The 20,298-nt window shown below is 48.0% G+C and overlaps 1 protein-coding gene across 1 annotated transcript in view; it reads left to right on the forward strand.

Moving 5' to 3' along the window:
• Nucleotides 1-20,298, forward strand: part of CDH13 (cadherin 13) — a 993,386-nt gene that overhangs the window by 932,951 nt on the left and 40,137 nt on the right.

Here is a 20,298-nt window from a genome sequence, read left to right on the forward strand (position 1 = left end):
GGGGGTAGGAGTCGGAGAAGAAGATGTGGTAACAAAAGCAAGAGGTTGGAGTGACACAAGACAGAGGCCGTGAGACAAGGAATGCGGGCAGTCTCGAGAATCTACAAAAGGCAAGGAAACAGATTCTCCCCTGAAGCTTCCAGAAGGAATACAGCTTTGCCAATGGCTTAGACTCTGAGCTCCAGAACTATAAGACAGTAAATTTGAGTAGTTTCAAATCACTTCGTTTGCGGTAATTTGTTAGAGCAGCCGTAGGAACCTAACACACTAACCCTCATCTATTTCTCTCTTCCCATCGAAGAGAGTTCCGCCATCCATCCATCCCCCTTTGATCAATACTGCTCGCTCAACATTCTTCCATGCACAGCTCAGGTCCCCCACCAAGGGCGCTGCATGTGCTGCATGTGGGAAACACTGCCTCATCACAGAATTGTGGCTTCTTCACCCTCTCGACCCCCATGGTGCCCACGAAGGGGCTTATACAGAGCAAACACCCAATAACCAGTAATTTAATTACTTCGAGAGCTCGTCTTCCACTGCCATCCCCTGTGAGCCTCTTAAAACACATTCGTCACTAGACCTATTTACATTTGTCCAGAGCCAGTCACGCATGATGGAAGAAGAATGAAATGAATAATTTAATTTTTGCTACAAGGAAATCAGTATGTATTCATGGACTTTATCATCCTGTGTAACAGAATCCAAGAGTTCACTCCGCGTTTGGTGCCAGGCACGTGGCAAATCTATTTGATGCGTCCTTCTCAGTTTCTGACCCTGTCTCTTTCCCAGTTCGTTATATCCACCTCTGTCTCTCGTCGTCTGGCTTCATGGAAAGAACAGACTTTTAAGAAGCATTTTTCATTCCTCCAGAATCTCAGATTTCTCCAAATAGTCAAAAGCAAGTGGCCCATCTTGAAATTTACTAGAACAGTGGTTCCTCACCCAGGGTGATTTTGCCCCAAGATGACATTTGGTAACATCTGGAACACGTGGTTGGGCGTGGGGGGTGAGCGCCTACTGGCTTCTAGTGGGCAGAGGCCAGAGTTGCTGCTGAATTTCCCGCGGTGCACAGGAATGCAGAGTCCCTCTGCAGCAAGGAATTACCAAGCCTCAAACGTCTGCCGTGCTGAGGCTGAGAAACTCTGTGCTAGAGCAACAGGCTGGAACTTCGCCAAATGACCTTTGATTCAAAACATGAGAGCTGGCTGAAAACCAGCTCAAGCAGTTTTTAAGGGCCTGGAGATTTATCACTGACTACGAGCTCAGGCTTGGGCAAAAGTACCTTATGGCTGTTAGAAAAGCTAAGAGAAACTTGAAGTCTACCAGCTGGCATGGAGCTAAGGCCATGTTACTGCATCCTGAGCTTCTGCTCCTCCTGATAGATCTTTTTAAGGGGGATGCTGGCAAACTCAAGTGTGTTCAAAGAGGGCAACCTGGAAGAAAGATTCTGTGTGAGAGCTTAACAAGGAGGACTGGACATTCCTCCAAAGAAGATAGACAGATGGCCAATAAGCACGTGGAAAGATGGCCAACATCACTAGTCATTAGAGAAATGCGTGTCAAAACTACAATGAGATACCCCCTTACACCCACTAGGATGGCTCCCATCAGAAAAACAGAAAAGAACGAGCATTGGTGAAGATGTGGAGAAATTGGAACCCTTGTGCACTGTTTGTGGAAAGGTAAAATGATAGAGCCACTGTGGAAAACAGTATGGTGATTCTTCAAAACATTACAAACAGAATGGTTATAAGAATGATCCAGCAATTCCACTTCTGGGTGTATACCCAAAAGAATGGAAAGCAGGGTCTTAAAGAGGTCTTTGTACACCTGTGTTCATAGCAGCGCTATTCACAACGGCTAAAGCATGAAAGCAACCCAAGTGTCCATCAATGGACAAGCAATGTGTGGTCTGTACAGACAACAGACTACTACTCAGCCTTTAAAAGCGAGGAAATTTGGACACACGCTAAAACATGGAGGAATCTTGAGGACATTATGTTTAGTGAAATAAGTCTGCCACAAAAATACAAGTACTGTATGATTCCCCGTATATGAGGCACTTATCTACTCAGATTCATAGAGACACAAACTAGAATGGAGGTTGCGAGGGCCTGGGGGTGGGGGAAGGCAAGTTATTGTTTAATGAGTGTAGAGTTTCAGTTTTACAAGATGAAAGGGTTCTGGAGACGGATGATGGCGATGGTTGTGTGACATTATCAATGTACTTAATACCACTGAACTGTAGAACTAAAACTGGTTCAGAAGGTAAATTTTACATTGTGTATATTTTACCACAATTTTTAAGAACTAGAGGAAAAAAAAGAAAGAGGGCTTTGGAATCACAGAAAACCAGACTTTCCAGCCACTTAGCAGCAATGAGACCTGGGGAAACTGACTTAGGCTCCTGGAGCCTGAGTTTCTTCACCTTAGATGGATCAACAACAAGGTCGTAATGAGTTCAAGTTCAATGAGCATGAAGCGCCTAGCACAGTGACTGCCGCGCGGTGAGCACTCAGGAAACGGGGCTCTTAGACTTGCTCTTAGGAAGAACAGGAGAGGGCTCAAAACTCTGTGACGTGAGGCACAATGGAAGAAGCTGAGAGTAGAAAAGGAGCAAGTGAGGGACAAGCAGTCGCCATCTTGCAGGGTTTGGAAGACAGAGGGACTCATCTCCAGGTGGCCAAACCCAGATGAATGGGGCAGAATTCCAGGGGATGTGTTGGGGCTCAAAATGGAGACGACCTCCCTTCTGGATGGCTGCACCACAGACCCAGCAATCTGGACCCTGGGACAAGCAGAGGGGCCCTGGTGCCCCCCACCTCGCTTGGGGAAGGGACAATAGCCAGGGGTACAACAGCTGAAGGGGCCCTCCCCTGGGGTTCTCCAGTTAGAAGTTTCCATGAATTCAGGCGCAGGGAGATTTCAAGATATCCCCTTGTTCTTCAGCAGGGATGCACCATGTAATTAATCAGGAGAGCTGGAGGCAGAAAGCCCCCTTTGTGCTCTGCCTTCTGCGAGCAAGTAATGCTGGAGAAATGGAGGCAAGATAGGCTGAGGTAGGCATAATAGATGACAGAATAGGAATCAGTTCGTTTCGTGGAGTTTTATCTTAATGTAATCAGCTCAGGGAGCAAACTTTCCTAATGGGGGAGAGGCACACGGCTAGCATGTGATCAGGTATTTGACAGACTCTGCATTAGTTTCCTAGAGCTGCCATAACAAAGCGCCATACGCTGGCTGCCTTAAGCAAGAGCAATGTATTTTCTCAGAATTCTGGAGGCCGGAAGTCCAAGATCAAGGCGTCAGTAGGGTTGGTTTCTTGCGAGGCCTCTCTCGTTGACGTGTAGATGGCTGTCTTCTCCCTGGGTCCTCACGGGCTCGTCCCTCTGTGCGTGTCTGTGTTCTAATCTCCTCTTCTTATCAGGACGCCAGTCAAACCGGATCAGGCCCCACCGTAATGACTTCACTTTAACGTAATTACATCTTTAAAGACCCTGTCTCCACATACAGTCACATTCTGAGGTGCTGGGAGTTAGGACTTCAACACATGAACTTGAGAGAAACGCAAGTCAGCCCACGACAGACGCCATTAGAATCCAGGGCAGCACCTCGCAAAAGGTTCTCCAGTGGCTAAGAGAGAACCCACACATTGCAATCGCCATCCGAGCTTTTGTGGCTCTCACAACCTCAGGAAGACCCAACCCAGGACCGTGCACACCTGAGTCGTGATAGGCCTGGCTCCGATTTGGAAATAGCATCGATTCTAGCCACAGCCGTTACGATGGAAAATGAGGCTGGAGCTAAGAAAAAATACAGGCAGAAAAAAATCTCTGTGCTTTACCTTAATTAATTGCATGTTAGAGGAAGGACTATCCTGGGGCAGGAATCGTCGGGGCAGCTCTGCATTCTCCATTTTATTTTGTGTTTTCAGGTGCGCCCCGCGAGGTATGAGCAAACCCAATTGCTGTGTCTGTACAAGCCAGCCGGGCAAAGATGCCTTGCTGCAGAGTTTGAGGCCATGTTTTATATTTTACCTACATTACTCCCTTTGTCTAAACATTTCCCGTTTCCTGGAAAAACACCATATTGCCACTTGCTTTTCAACATTATAGACATTGTTTTGCTCTGGGTAGCTAGACTCCCTGTTCGGTTCACCACACGTCATATCTGCCAGGAATTACGTTAAACACATGCATAATGGAAGTATGGCGAGGTGTATAAAACAACACCGCTTCTCTAAAACCTCAGCCCAATTAAATTTATTGGTACATCACCTGGAGTTTTATTAAAACACCAAAACATTCTACAAAGTGACTTTGAAATGACAGTTATTTCTAAGCCACTAGTAAAGAAATGTTGAGATGGAGAAATTTTTGCTTTCAAATACTAGCATGATTCAGGCCAAATAGCCAAATATGCCTTAGCTCAAAACTATGCAAGCTCTGTGGGCTTTTAACTATGGACTGTTTATAGTTCAAGCCAGTAGCAAGGGAACTATCTGTTTTAGTTTGTGTCTCTTTCACCCAACAGCGAAAAGATCGAGGCAGCTTAGGAGCAGTTGCCTGCACTTCTTTCACCATGGGTTCATCCGGTCCTCTCTCCATCCAATCCCCTCAGGTCCCTCACTGACAGATCAATAGATGCAAGTGTGATGATCCAGCACCCACCAGAGATGGTCTCTCTCCACCAGGGGGAGCTCATTTCATTGTCAGTCATCGCGCCATCATCCTCCATCTTTTCCAAACGACAGTGCATAATGCCTCACCTGAGTCCAGAGAGAGGTACCTCATTTTCACGAGAAACGAGATTCTTTCAACCGAACTTATTACTGATGGAGCCAGGCTGGTTCCTAGTGAGCACTACACTCTTTTATGCAGAGTTGGGGAGGGAGGGGCATTTCAAAGAAAGGAAAGGCAAGCCAAGTAGATCTTTGCATCTCAAATTTTCCTCCCACCAAAAGAAAAGTTTCATTTTTAAATCCATAGGCAGAAAGGCTGGTGCTTCAGCTTTCGCCATCACAAATGGCGGATTCATCTATCAGTCAGGACTCTTTTGGTTACAAATGAAACCTAACTCAAACTGATGTAAGAAAAATAAAGTGAACTGATTAGCTCACAGACCTGGGAAATCCAGGGATCGGTGTGGTTTTAGTCAGAGCCAGATCTGAGCGTCCGAGGGAAATATTTAAAAGCAACTGTTAGCAGTGGGCACCAGCCAATCACAACAGTGCCTACCAGTGACGTCAGCCCCGCGTGTGCCATGGGGCAGGGGCTCTCAGGGGTCTTCTCTCTCCCTATGGACTCGCTCTTGCTGGCAGCATAGACCTCATGTAGCAAAAAGCCAGCAGTGGTTCCACGTCTAGAGCTCACCAGTTCTGCATCCCCAGGGCAGGTCCCTCCCAGGATTCCCGCAGAATTCCTGGATCCAGAGCAGATGAGAGGCCCAGCTTACCCCAATCACTGGGCACAGGCTTGGGTCAACCCAGGGAACTGCGCAGGAGCAGCCCTACCCAGCCCTGGGGTCAGTGTGGCAGAGGCCTGGCCGCCCAAAGCAAAGTCGGGTGGTCTGAACACAAGGACAAACTGATGGTGTAGAAGCCACAACAGTCATGACCACAGCAAGCCACATGGTAGTGAAGGTTGCTTCAGGGCCTGTCTAGGGTTTCTGCAGATGTCAAGAGGATCACATTGCTTTAATGACTTGTATCAGTTACATTAATATCCCTGTCCTTAAAAGATTGCTTTTGTCGTTGACAGAAATAATAGACGTAAAGTCTATGCTCTCAGTAATATATCAGGCATTTAAGAAAAATACTGTGAAGCATACTTCCAAAGTGACCAGCTGCCTGAGCATGCTGCCTCAACAGCCTCAGGTGTGTCCTCATAGGGGTATTTGGTGACGTGGGGATGTCCCAGTTCCCTGCAACTGAGTGTCCTACAAATATCCAGTGACCGACCCTGTGATGCTTCCTGTCTCCGTAACTAAAGCTGAGCTTTTTCACCTATTGAGAAAGATTCTCAACTGTCAGTAGGAGAGACGGTTTTACAACATTGGTTACACAGACGGTAATACAAACCAGTGTCACAAAATAGACTCGGGAACTGTGGAGTATTCGTGGGTTAAATAGGCAGAGTGTTGGACATCCTGGAGCCTGTGGGGGTTTTTTGTTTATATTTAGCACTTTTTTTACAGAAGACAGAATTGGGAAATGCCTCCTTCATCTGCTATAAGGGGAGGGTTCTGATAATCCACATCTATTTTCAGCTTCAATGAGAATATGTCTTTATCTTTAATTCTTAAGGTTTTCGCCAGCTACCTTTTTCCATTTCTCTTGTGTTTTTAAGAGAAAGGAAAAGCATAAGCGTGTTCCGCACGCCCATCTGTTTCTGCACATTATTTGTAATCTCAGGTAATTGTTATTTGCTGAGCAAGGGCTTTCCAGCTCAGACTGGATAAAGCGGCGGCTAGATTCAAGAGTGAGAGTTTTATTGCCATCATTTAGTGTATTTCTTCATTCATTCATGCATGCCTTTGCTCATAAATGCCCCCACCTCATTCCGCAAAAGATATGAAATGGAGCTTTATTGCTCTGAGTTCATGCTGGCATAAATATTAAATTCTGTGTAATAATCACTTGGGCTATTCCCATACTTTGCGCAGAGTTACTTATGGCAGCACAAAGTCTGTTTTCTCATCAGAGGTTAGCACTCCCCTGGACTTGATCGGGCTTGAGCAATGCTTCTTCCTTCGCTGTTGTTCCTCAGTTTCAAGAACCCATCCACTTTATCTTCGCCGACCTGACCCTGGCAGGCGCGCCAGGATTGCCTGCAGGCAGCGGTTTGTTTTAACATTTTCAAGCATTTCTACAGGCTGCAGTGAGGCAGTGGGAATTGACCCTGAGCCTGGGGCTCATCACTGCCAGGCCCTGGCCCCTCTCCTTCCTAGCAGCAGCAGCAGCAGCAGCAGCAGGAATAAAATGCATTTCCAAATGGTGTCCTGTTTCCAAAATGGGCTTTTATCTGTTGGAGTTGGGTGCAAACAACAGAAACAAACTCTGCAAACATATGCAAAAGAATCAAAATGCGTTGGAAGGCTGTGTAGCAGCTCAGAGAACCAGAGGACAGGCTGACAGGCAAGTGTCACAGCAGGTGGGACCTGAGCGAGGTGGGAGGCCCAGGACAGCAGGTTGTCCAGGCCCAGAGTCAGATTTAAAAGTGATTTTGATGGCCTAGTTTGGGTGAGGGTCCACCCCTTAGGCAGGGAACGGTTGACCTTGGTGACAGACTGTAATAGGGGTCGGGTACCAGCAATCAGGGTATTTTTACTAAAATGAAAGAAGAAGAAATGTCATGCTAGGGGGTGGGAGGGGGAAGGGAGAAGATGTCCACTACCCTCCCCTTTCCCGTTTTATGACCATTGTCCCTCCATGTTTTGTTTTGTTTTGTTTTGTTGAAGATTGGCACCTGAGCTAACAACTGTTGCCAATCTTCTTTTCTTCTTCTTCTTCTTCTCCCCAAAGCCCCCCAGTACATGGTTGTATATTCTAGTTGTAGATCGTTCTGACTGTGCTATATGGAATGCTACCTCAGCGTGGCCTGATAAGGAGCGCCATGTCGGCGCCCGGGATCGGAACTGGCGAAACCCTGGGCCACCAATGCGGAGTGCGCAAACTTAACCGCTCCGCCACGGGCCAGCCCCATCCCTCCATGTCTGAGGAATGGTCTATCAGATATTGTTAAACTCTTTCACCAGTGTATGCAATTTAATATCATCTTCCGGATACAATTTTCCATTTTTCCAAGTTCATTTTGTCTTCCTTAAGGCTGGGAAAACCTAGATTGGCCCCTTTTTTTTAATAGACTTTATTTTTCAGAGCAGTTTTAGATTCACAGCAAAACTGAGGAGAAGGTACAGAGATTTCTCATATGCCTCCTGCCCCGACCCATGCACAGCCTGTCCCACTGTCAACATCCCCCACCAGAGTGGGGCATTTGTTACAATCAATGACCCCACATTGACACATCATAATCACCCGAAGTCCACAGTTGACGTTAGGGCTCACTCCTGCTGGTGTACATTGTATGAGTTTGGATGAATCTGTCAGTACATCTACCCACCATTGTAGTATCGTACAGAGCAGTTTTACTCGCTGAAAATCCTCTGTGCTCTTGCCTGTTCATCCCCCCAACCCTTGGTAACCACTAATCTCCACTATTTTTCCCCCATTGGCCTCTCTAAAAATTGTTTACTTGAGCAGGCGCAATCTTCTGGTTCTGCTCATTTTTTCCAAAATCAAAACCTCTTTGGAAATGCCTGCAAAACTCTCTAAGACACCCAGAATGAAGACCTGTGCTGACTGCTGTCCTGTAGTCTTCTTCCCTGTGCTGACCTCCTCCCCTTTTTCTCTTTCTATTTACTTTTTCCAACTTCTCACACCGCGTTTAGTGGGAGGACTGGTCTGAATTGCCTACTTCACTGTTACCAGATAAGAGAGTCCCAGCCTCGTCTTTCTTCTGTCGCACAAACAGACTCAGAGCACCTGAGACGTGGGCCCAGCCCATTGTTCTGAAGGACCACACCAGCACATCAGGAAGAAATAGGAAGCAATATTAAGTGGCATCTGCTGTGAACCAAGGGCTGGTCTGCCGTCTGGCTTCTCAGTTAATTCTCGTGGGGACACCACGAGGCCCTTTACCCTCTCAGAGTCTCGGTGTCTCCTTATCTGTAAGTGAGAATGAAATGCCTTCCTCCAGGGCTTTCATGAGGGTTGAGGGAGTGAGTTTGGGAACACGTAGGTCAATTAAGCAGCTCCCCTGCGTGGGAAGCCTGTTATCTCTCTGGGACCCCGTTGAGGCAGCTCTCTAAAACCTCAGGCTGCAGGCCCACCAGACGCTTTCTCTGGATTTTCATGCACAGAAACCCATCCAGCTCCTCCTGTGCTCTCTTTCCTCCCATATTCTTGAGATGTTCGGGAGAGCCCAATGGAATTAACTTACCCCTATCCTTGATGGAGTCATTTCATACTGGTCCAGGAATTGGCTTCCAGAAGAATTAACCACTGTCTGATAGGAATTCTATTGACACAACTGTCTTAGTTTGGGTCATCCCAGAAGCAGATGCTGAGACGAGGAATTGGGTGCAAATTGTCTATTTGGGAGGTGATCTCATAAAAACCAGCAGGAGAGTTGGAAGTGGGCCAAGGAAGGGAACAGAGCCAGTGCATTTGGCATTGTCTAACCAGCTGCCACTGTGGGCAAAGGAGCCCAGTCCCACTGGGGTAACCCCAGGAGCCCACGGAGGCTTATTCCACCCAGGGAGTGATGGAGTCCGGGTATTTATACACCAGCTCCCGCCGGTCATTGGTGAGCGCTGCTCCTGAGCAGGCTAACATCCTAGCACGTGCAGCCTGCTGCACAGGTGGCCAAAAGGCTCTGTCTGTGCGAGCAAGTTCTCAGGCACAGAGATGGAGGTGCCGGCAGGTAGAACTAGCCTGATGTGCTCTGAAGGAGAAAGGGTGCCAGGGCACTGTCAGTGTCTCTTAAAACCAACTCATTTATCTCCTCTGGTCTCTGCTCCTTTTCAAGACAAATTAGTAGTGGGAGACAAATGGTCACATGAAATTCCATTGAGCAGGCACATTTGGCAGTGACATTTTGATTCCAGAATTTATCAAGCTTTGCTCTCACTGACTTCCGCACCCTGAGAGAAGAGGGAATTTGGCTCACGAGAGCCAGACTTGGACTCGATGACGTCCCTAACCCAGGGCCGCTTCATTCTGGAAGATCAATCCCACAGGGCCTTGCGACTGCCTCTTCTACCCAGCAAGGTTCTTACATAATTTTCTCCCTGATCCGGCCTCCGTGGAGTGGACTATAACTGTATCTGAGATGGATCGGGCTCCAGCGGAGTGCTCCCGGGGCCGGGAGGCATCGGCCCTCGGGCGCAAATCTTACTGATGCTGGGAGTTTTCAGTTTGTGCCTATATTATTGGTGGCACTGTGTTTACACGTGGTCAAGGTCCGAGCTCTCTTTCCACTTGCGGGGGTTCTTAAATGCAGCCAGAAATGCAGGCTCTGTGATGAGCGCTGAGCCCGCCCAAACAGGGTTGGGTGGCCAAGCTCCTTCAAGGCTCGGCCAAAGTCACCTGAAGATCACAGCCAGCGGCCATCCAGACCAGCTTAATTTGGAGTTGGCAGCCCCATCTATCCTCCAGGACTCTGTGGATTGGAGAATCGAGTTCTGATGTATTTTGTATCCCATATCCAGAGCACAGAAGAGCTCATCTCTTCTGCACACCCAGCCGTGGCGATGTTGCTTTCTCTTGCTCTTTGTAGCAGTTAGATATAATTTAGAAGGGGGAGAGAATGAGAGTTGCTGTTTTAAAATATTTTTAAATAGATTGAACTTGTTCTCTTAAGGCTGCTGTGGAGTCTGAGACCCCAGAGTAGCAGGGAACTTCCCTCCAATGACTCTACAGTGGGCAAGTCAGGCGCATTCTGCTCTGGCCACAGTCACTGAACACCCGTCTGAGCAAGTGATTCCTTGTGGCTCTTCTATAATTATGTACACCGCACTGTGTCTACCCGCAAGGAGCTTGTGGTCTCCTGGGGCGGTAAGAAATCCAACCCAGCAAACAACATAGTTTTTATAAAAGTCACCGGTGCTGAGGGCCAAGCGAGTGGGCCAGGCATGAATGCTGTAGAAGCTCAAGAGAGGAAGAGACCCCAGGGACTAAGGTGGTCCAGGAGGGCTGGTAGGAGGGGATAGGATTTCAGTGGGACCATCATGGATAAGCAGGGCAAGGAAAAGCTGGTGGGAAAGGGAGGTGGATGACTTCAGGTAGATCTGGGAACAGTGGGGAAACCCATTTTGCCAGAATAGAAGGATTGTGTGAGGAAGCGCAGGCTGCAGTCTGGAGCCAAGCTAAGGAAACTGGACTTAGTTCTGACCTGAGGGGAATGGATACATATGAAAAGGGCATATGGGAGGACCCCGGGGACACTGCAGTCAGGGAGCCTGCTGGGAGGAAAGTTACTAACCCAGGGAAGAAAGAGGAGGACTTGGAGTGGGGATGGGGCGGGGTACCACAGTGAGAGGAGCAAGGAGCATCAAACGCCAGCTCCGCCACTTTCTAATCATGTGAACCTGCGCTGCCTCCACAGTCACTCTGAGCCTCAATTCCCTCATCCTTAAGGTGGTAATAACAATCTCTGCCTCAAACGATGCTAAGATTGTATGAAATTTCATGTATACAGTGCCCCGCCAGGGCAGGTGGTCGTTGTTATTTCTAGGGTGCTGGTGTAGCAGTGATGGCCTGGAGCCCATCATACCAGCTTCCAAAAGCCAATTGTTACCCTCTCTTCCCAACTCTGCACTCAATGCCATCAGGAGTAACCTGAAACCAGCCACAGTGGGTATTTACACCTTGCAAATGGGCAAATACTACTAATCTGGGCTTCCTTCCTTTCCTCCGGAAAACCAGATGGTAACCTTTTAGCAGCTTGCCTCTGGCAATAGAAAAGGAAAATAAGAGCCAGATGTGAATGTTATCAAAAGAGGAAAGCCTCAAAGTGTAAGCCCGAGCAGACTGGGTTCGTGCATCCTGTTGTCCCCCACCCTTGTAAGGCGTTATGCTTTTATTTCCTTATTTATTTTTTGCCTGGTAGAGTCACAGCTTCTTATGCAGGTTCTCTGGCCTCTCCTTCCAATGCTGAGCTATTTGGAAACTGAGGAAGGAGGGGAAGTGGGGGCCTCAATGTCATCTTAGAAGGATTGTTTACTAAGAAAAAGTTTAGTGTTAATATAGCAGCTTAAGATTTCTCCAGCTTTTATTCAGCAGCAGTGGATTGAATCGTTGACTTGATTTGACTAGCTGTGGCTCCACTGGGGAAGGCCAAGTTCCTATATCATGCTCCTGACAGGTGCCATATTTCTGAGCCCAGAGCCAAGCTGTGACCTTCTAGTTTCGCAGGAACCAGAGCTAGATGACATGCATAATAAAGGGAGTACATAGAGCATTTTTAAAATACAGAATGAAACGGAAATCAGATAGAGGTGTCAGTCTGAAACTGGTTACCAGAACCGAGGTGATCAATCTTTTTGCCCGTCTCATGATGCTGATGCAAAAAATATAATGACTTTCACTTGGCAAAAGGATTTTGAAATATCTGGGCTTGAGAACCTACCCCATGCCAAGGACCATGGTCCACATATGATTTAATCTTTGCAGTCACCCTGTGAGTAAGGTTCTAGTGTCTCCTTTTTACTGATAGGGAAGCAAATCTTGAGAAAGTTATTGCCTCTCCCAGTCACCCACAGATATTAAGTGGCTGAGCCAGGATTTGATTGTGGTCCTTTAGACTGGCCTCTGCTCTCCCAGTTATCCTCAAGCTGCTTTCTAGCTGGAGGCTTCTCCCTGATTCACCAGCTCACTGTGGTTTCCTCTTTCTAGAATGTTCTCCTCACCATATCGCCACTTGACTGTCTCAGATGAGATCATTTAGATCTCATTTAGATCTCATCTGTCGTTCCCTCTGAGAGGCTTTCCTTGATCACCCTCACTAAAGAAGCCCTCCCCAACTCTGCCTGCCCGTCACTAGTCACTCCCTGTACCATTGCCCAATGTGATGGTTTTTAGAGCACATATCACTCTCTGAAATTATCGTTTTATCTGTTTACATGTTGCTTATGATCTTTCTCCCCCTTTTAGAGCATAAGCTCTGTCACATATGCAGTATACAGAAGAGTGCCTGACATACTAGCTGTACAATGAGTAGTGAAAGAATGGATGGATAGATAGATGGATGGATACATGGATGGATGGATATATGGATGGATGGATATATTGATGGATAGATGTGATGGCTGGATACACGGATGGAAGGACACGCGAATGAATGAACGGATGGAAGGATACATAGATGGATACAAGGATAGATGGATACATGGATGGATGAAATTGAACAAGCTCAAACAGGCCATTGAAGGCTCTTTCCTAGTTCAAGTGCCCTGTGACTATGTTGGAGCCTATCTCCTACAGTCCTCCTGAAGGGGTCCTAGGATGCTCTCCTCGAAACTCGTATCCTTGCCTTCTCTACTCCTAACAACCTAGGCTGTGCCAGCCTCCCCAAAAGAACAAGATTAATGATGAACAGAGATTATCAGGGACACAGGCCACTGGTTGAACAAGGGCTAAGTTGCAACCAGGGCAATTCCAAGAGGCCACCTGGCTAGGAGCTGCTCCCTTGGGATACTTAAGGATATTCCTATGTATCTTCCTAGGCTTCCTACCAGTTCCAGGATCATCCAACCCCTGGGACTCCCTTCTGGGTGCCCTCGTTCACTGACCAAGTGTGAATTAGCCCCTAATTCGCAGATACTGGGGATATATGGTCATCAAGACATATATGGTCTCTGTCATTCAGGTTCACCTAGTCTAGAGGAAGAGGTAGCTGTATAAACACTTTTAATATAAGAACTGTGATGAAAATGGCATTTGAGGTGCAGAACAAGACAATATGAGAAGAGCATAAAGAAAGGCACATCTGTGTCTGCCTCTAAGAGTCACAGAAGGAAGGGACGGCCAAGCTGAGACCTGAAGGTAGACCAGGGAAAGGACATTCAGGCTCAGGAAACAGCATAGGCAAAGGTACGGAAGCTAGATCTGTTCACTGAACAACTGGGGAGGACTGTAAAGGGTCTTGTGTAGTCTTCTGTGGAATTTGAGCCTTAATCTGTAGGCGGTGGGGACACCTGGATCCAGAAGGATGTTGTGATCAGATCTGAATTTTAGAAAAACCTCTTTCAGACTTTAGGAGAAGAGAGAAGAGGCTGGGAGGCCACTTAAAAGATGATGCTGGCCTGGACTAGGACGGCAACTAAGAGGATTCAAAGATGTACGACCGAGCCAAGAAACGAGATCGTAGAATCGAAATGATTTGGTGATTAACTGGAAGTGAAAGATAAAAGGGAAGATTCTTGGCCATTCCCTATTTAAGAAGAAGCTTCCTTCTTCCTGACCTTCTGGCTGACCCCCCTTAGGTCTAATCCCCTGGACTTCACCCACTGCTTTCATGCCTCAGTCTTGGGGCCGCTTGGAGGGGCCGCTTGGGGCCTCAGGCTCTGAGGAAGCCAGAATGCCTGTCCTTGGACGAGCTGCCATCCAAAGCCCATGGGAGGTGTCACATGCACAAAGGCTCAGGCCCCACCCCATACCTGCCAAATCAAGAACTCCATGTCAGGGCCTGGGACTCTGTGTCTTTGAACTCCACAGCTGACTCTGGGGCCAGGACTATAGGGCACACGGTCTGGGAAACACTAATTCAGTCTTCTCCACAAGTCCTTGAGGAAGAGGGTCAGGAGTGAGGTCGTACCTCTGTCTCCACCCCTCCAGGCCAGCATGGCGCCTCCCATAGACAGGTGTGGGCTCAGTACACTATCCTAGACCCCTGGACCCATCATCCCACAGGCTCACACGCTGGGGACTGTTTCTCATCACCCACCTTTCACACATGGGAGCAAAATCTCTGAGGGGACAGCAGTGTGACGTGTCCTGGTCCAAGTCTGGCTAGTTATTTGGTGTTAAATCTAGATGAAAACATTGACCTAGAATGTTCTAAAGCAAAGGCAATAGTTTCCTTGCCCGACGTCATCAGGAAATTAAATGCCTAAAACAACAACAAAATAATGGACCAGAAAAGTCAAATTTAGGAACAGTTTTAATGACCAATTTCTAATGAGAGTTTCAAAACACTAATTTTCCAGAGCAGAAGACCAAGTTGTGCTCATTTATAACCCGTCATCTGCAATGAGTCAGAGGATATTTCTTCCCGCGTTGTCAGTTAACTTTCAGAGCCCGTCAGAATACAAAGTAGGGCGACGGGGCAATGAATCAGCTCCTTGGGACCTGATAAATGGTTATTGTACAAATGCTGCATTTGCATTGGATCTGGGGACATAAATCTACTTCTCATGATGTTACTTTAAAAAAATTATCCCCCTGAAGTCAGAGTGAGCAATTTATACAGGCGTTCTTTCCTGGCTGTTTATTTTTCTCACTTTTAATGGCTGCCTTTTCACTTTCTGCACTTACACTATTTTGTAAAATGTCACATGTCACGTAGAAAAAATACCAAGACTTCGGTTGGCATCTGCCCACCAGGAATCATTTTATAACTTTTTACTCATCCATAAATAACGATCACTTGGGTAAAGACTGTCATAATTGACTAGAGTGAGGAGGAACCTTGGAGACCATCATTTAACATGCCCTTCCTTTCATAGATGGGGAAACTGAGGCCCAAGAGTGAAAGTCGTGTCACAGGCCAAGTGTGTGACAGGACCAGGGCTTCTGTTGGGGTTTGAGAGAAATAAGGACCCTCAACAGCGTGAAGAAACAGCTGTAATCTTCATGTAAGAATGAATGAAGCATTCATTCAAAGGCAATGGGGTGGATGGATAGGAAAGGCCAAGGAGAGGGCAAGGTGCTGGCTCTCTCATTCATTCATTCATTCATTCATCCATTCTCCAGGCAAGTTATGGACCTTGGCCCGTTCTGCTGCAGTGGTTATCACTGCAAATGAAGACCCTGTAGATGAGACTGAGAGAGCCCTTTGGTTCCACATATGCCAAGCTGGCCAAAACGAATGCAAATCCAAACCCCTCTGTCATTTTCCGGCCTCTGCCATTCCGTAGTAGAATATTCTGAAGAGCATCTTGGGAAGGGTATTTTTTTCTCTAGTTTTGTTTCGCTTTGGTAACCTTGTAAACCATGGAGATCTCGCATCCTTGAAGGTATTTTTCTTATATCTAACAGCTTTCTGGCAACGTGATTCACACGCCACACAATCCACCCATTTAAAATATACAGGTCAATGGTTTTTAATAGATTCGCAGAGCTGTGCAGCCGTCACCACTATCAATTTCAGAACATTTTCATCACTCTGAAAAGAAGCCCCAGTTCCGCTCAGCCCTCACCGCCAGTCCCTCCCCCGCTGCCGTGGGCAGCCCCTAATCCACTTCCTGTCTCCATGCATTTGCCTCGTCTGGACCCTGCACATGATTGGGGTGATCTCCTTAAAGTTCTTGGATCCTTAGTAGAAAGACATGACTGTGGGAACAGAAACTGCTTAGCGTCTCGAGAAAAGACACAAGTCATCATTCTTTTTTTTCCCTCAACTTTATGAAAACCCTCAAATGTACAAAAATGTTCAAAGAATGTGAGCCCCCGCTCGCCCATCCCCTACATTCTCCCATTTTATTCTGCTTTGCTTTGTCTCAAACCTACCCGTCTATCCCATGGATCAGCACCTGAGTGGTGGGTTCTCAAGAGAGTGACTTCCAACCTTCCCATGTCACCAAGGAAAAATACTCAATTTTGCAAAATAAAATGTCAATGTAGGAGATTTTAAAAGCCAAGAATGTTAGTAAATTGACATTAGAGACTCTGAAAGATGAAACTAGGTTCAAAGGATGAAGAAGGCTTAGAATAGCTATCCAAGAAAGTACGTGTTTGGGACGTGAGGACCGAGGACTGACCAGGTGTGGGCATGAAAAACTCCCTGGAAGGGACCAGCTGACAACCTGGCTTGACAGCGAAGCAGGGAGAGCTGGCGTGTGAACCAAATTGTTTCAGGAGACGGCAACCTTTTCCTGTCATCTGCTAATCTGACCACTTTTGGGGGGTTCAAGGGTTTAGTTTAAGTGTGCATTTCGACTCATGCCTTTGGAGGGAAGAATTAGGAAGTGCCTGAGTAAAGGCGCTTTCATTTTTCTCTTGTGCAGCAAAAGCCTGTTAGGCATCTGACCGTACACAGAGTCGTGGCTCCTGCCTGGAGTGGGACCCCAGCGTGCAGCATCACGGGCTCAGATGCTGTGGGCTGTGGTCTGGCTGGGCAGGAGCAGACATGGTACGTGAGCAGAGGGGTCAGGACACCGGGCAGTCATTGGAACCCCGCACCGCTCTCTCTCTGCCTCCAGAGCCCATCCTGGACGGCCAGGGTTGTCCTTGGTGCACAACAGGAGCCTGGGAAAAGGGGCATGCTCCTACCCACTGGCCCTGCAAGCCTGTGTGTGCATGCGTGGTGGGACTCCAGAAGGGTTGGGTGACACTGGGCTCTGTGTGTGGCGGGGGGGCAGTGTTGTGAAGACACATGTAATTTGAGTTCCTATGCAGTAAGGAGAAAATGTCTTAGCGAACAGCTCAATAGCTCCTGCCAATATGCACAGGGCAATCTTTTCAATGGGTGCACTAGCCTTGATAGAAACTGTATTAACCCTTCTATCGGAACAGGAATGCAAAATGTTCATCTTAGTAATTTACTCATCAGCCACCAGTGTTTACCAAATGCCAGTAGATGCCTGGGGAGAAGGGAAAGCAAAGACGTGTGTCTCTCGGCCTCAAAGACCTCCACTCAGCAGGGGAAACACGCAGTCATGACGTGGCCCTTTTACAGTTCGTACATTTATGTGTTAGTTTGGGCTATATGACATTGCTGATTTTTGACCGGTTTTGACCAATAAAATGACAATGTCATGATTCAACCTCATATTTGCATAGTATTGTCTTAGTTTGCCAGGCGCCATAACAAAACACCACAGACTGGGGGCTTAAACCACAGACATTTATTTCTCACAGTTCTGGAAGCTGGAAGTCCATGATCAAGGTTCTGGCCCATTCGGTCTCTAGTGACAGCCCTTTTCCTGGCTTGTAGATAGCCACCTTCTCGCTGTGTCCTCGTGTGGCCTTTCCTTGGTGCATGCATGCTGAGACAGACAGACAGACAGACAGGCAGGCAGAGAGCGCTCTCTGGTTTCTCTTCTTACTAGAACAAAGACCCAGGGGCCGGCCCCATGGCCAAGTGGTTAAGTTCGCGCACCCAGCTTCAGCGACCCAGAGTTTCGCCGATTCAGATCCTGGACGCGGACATGGCACTGCTCGTCAGGCCATGCTGAGGCAGTGTCCCACATAGCAGAACTAGAAGGACCGGCAACTAGAATATACAGCTATGTACTGGGGGTACTTTGGGGAGAAGAAGAAGAAAAAAAGAAAGATTGGCAATAGGTGTTAACTCAGATGCCAATCTTTAAAAAAAAAAACTGACGAACTCAGAGACGCCTTCTCCTTCTCAGCTGAGACTTTCTCTTAATCACAATTAGATGAAATGTTCAAGACACTAAAAGCATACGTGATGTTCTTTTAAAAAATTCGAACAATGGGGCCAGCCCAGTGGCGCAGCAGTTAAGCGCACACATTCCGCTTTGGTGGCCCGGGGTTCGCCGGTTCAGATCCCAGGTGTGGACATGGCACCGCTTGACAAGCCATGCTGTGGTAGGCGTCCCACATATAAAGTAGAGGAAGGTGGGCACAGATGTGAGTGCAGGGCCAGTCTTCCTCAGCAAAAAGAGGAGGATTGGCAGATGTTAGCTCAGGGCTAATCTTCCTCAGCAAAAAGAGGAGGATTGGCAGCAGATGTTAGCTCTGGGCTAACCTTCCTCAAAAAAAAAAAATTAAATTTAAAAAATAAAAAAAATTCAAACCATCAAGATGAGTGCAAAAACTCACCTGAGTTCTTTTTGGGTCTTCTGGAAAGTCAATTTAGAGGAGGCTGATTCATCCAGAAAGTAGAAATTTTCCTTTTTAGATTTCAGACAGGAAAACATGTAAAATTCTCTTACATGGACTATTGCAGAGGGTCCCGGGAGGTTTAAATACAGCATGACGTCGCGGACACTCAAGAAATGCGCATTGTAAATACTACTTTTGATCTAAAACAACGAGGCTCAAAGTAAACGTTGTGGATGGACCTACTACCCTTCTTATGTCCCACCTCAATGCAGCCAACCGTACTGGCTTGTCTGTTTATTGAGTAAACACTTGCTAACCTTATACCGGGAGCTGGGCCCTAACTGGGCCTTGAGGACAGCAGCAAACAAGACTTCGTCCTCTTGTAGGGCTCACATGCAGGTGGGGACAGGGAGTGGAGCAGCAAATGAACACAAGACCCCGTGACCACGGTAATGACAGAGGACAGCATGTGTCAATGGGAAAGCAAACAGCGTGATGGGGTGGAGACTCACCAGGAGAGGCCACTTAGATGCGCTGGGTAAGGGGCAGGTGACATTTGAACTGAGGTCCAAACGGTGACAATGAATCAGCCAAGCAAAGCCCTGGGGGACTGACTTCCCCGCAGAAACCAAGAGTTAACACAAAGCCTGGGAGGATGGCGAGCCTGGGGGTTGGGTCTGGGGAGCAGGATGAGCCGATGGCGGGGAGGGAAGCCATGAAAGCAGCCGGCATCCTCATGCAGCCGGAGGCTCAGAGACCCAGGATGCGTCGTCTCCCTGGTCAAAAGCTCCATGCCTCGACACACCTGACCCCACCAGGGCTCCAAACCCATCTGCTTCCCACATGGGTCGGGTGCACAGCTGTCCTCACACAGCCCTGCAAACCCCTGGGGACACGGACTCCTTGGAATTGGGTAGGGTGTCCTCCCATTTGCTTGTCACGCGTTGACGTTTTGCTCATTCACTCTCCCATCTGTTCTGTTTGCCCATCCTCGACCAAGTCCTGCGACGGGCTAGACACATGACTAGTCACTGACATAGGAAGAGAGCAAGCCAGTCCCTCCCCCAGGTACCCACCACCTGATAGCAAAGCACAACAGCAGGTGATAACCGCCCTTGCAGGTAAGCTGCGGGAGGGTGGGGTGCTCTCCGCCTTCTTCCCTGCCATCTCCCCAGGCCCCAGCAGAGCACTGGTCACACAGCAGGGGTCCAGAAATATGGACTGAGCGAATGTATGAAATCAGGAACCGGGGCTGAGATGTGTGGTTCCAGGTGCTCTGGTGGGAAATGAACTCCCGCCCGCTTCCCACAGAGTAGCCGGGAGAGTCACCTGTTTGGGAGCTGACTCCTCTGGATTGTGAGCCACGCCAAGGACACTGGAAATATGCTCCTTGGTGAGGTCTCTGCAGATGAGGCCCAGATTCTCTCTGCTCCCAAGAACCCGGCAGGTCTCCCTGTCACCTGGCCTCCGTAAGGAAGCGTGTCTCCAGATCACTCGCTGCTTGGACTCCACTGGAGAGAGAAGGCCAGTCACCTGAGCAAGCGTGGGCTGCCTGCAAGAACCTCCTTCGTGGCGGCTTGCCAGGCTGTGTTCACTGACCTTCACAGCATAATGCAAGGCTTGGCCATCTATCTCACTGTGGTCCCCGTGGCAGCTGGACTCATCTATCGACTTTTTCTCCAAAGCACCAATACCTCTGCTCAGCTTGGTCTGAGCGGGGCTCAAACACT

This window comes from Equus caballus, chromosome 3, assembly GCF_041296265.1.
Source record: "Equus caballus isolate H_3958 breed thoroughbred chromosome 3, TB-T2T, whole genome shotgun sequence".
Classification (NCBI taxonomy): domain Eukaryota; kingdom Metazoa; phylum Chordata; class Mammalia; order Perissodactyla; family Equidae; genus Equus; species Equus caballus.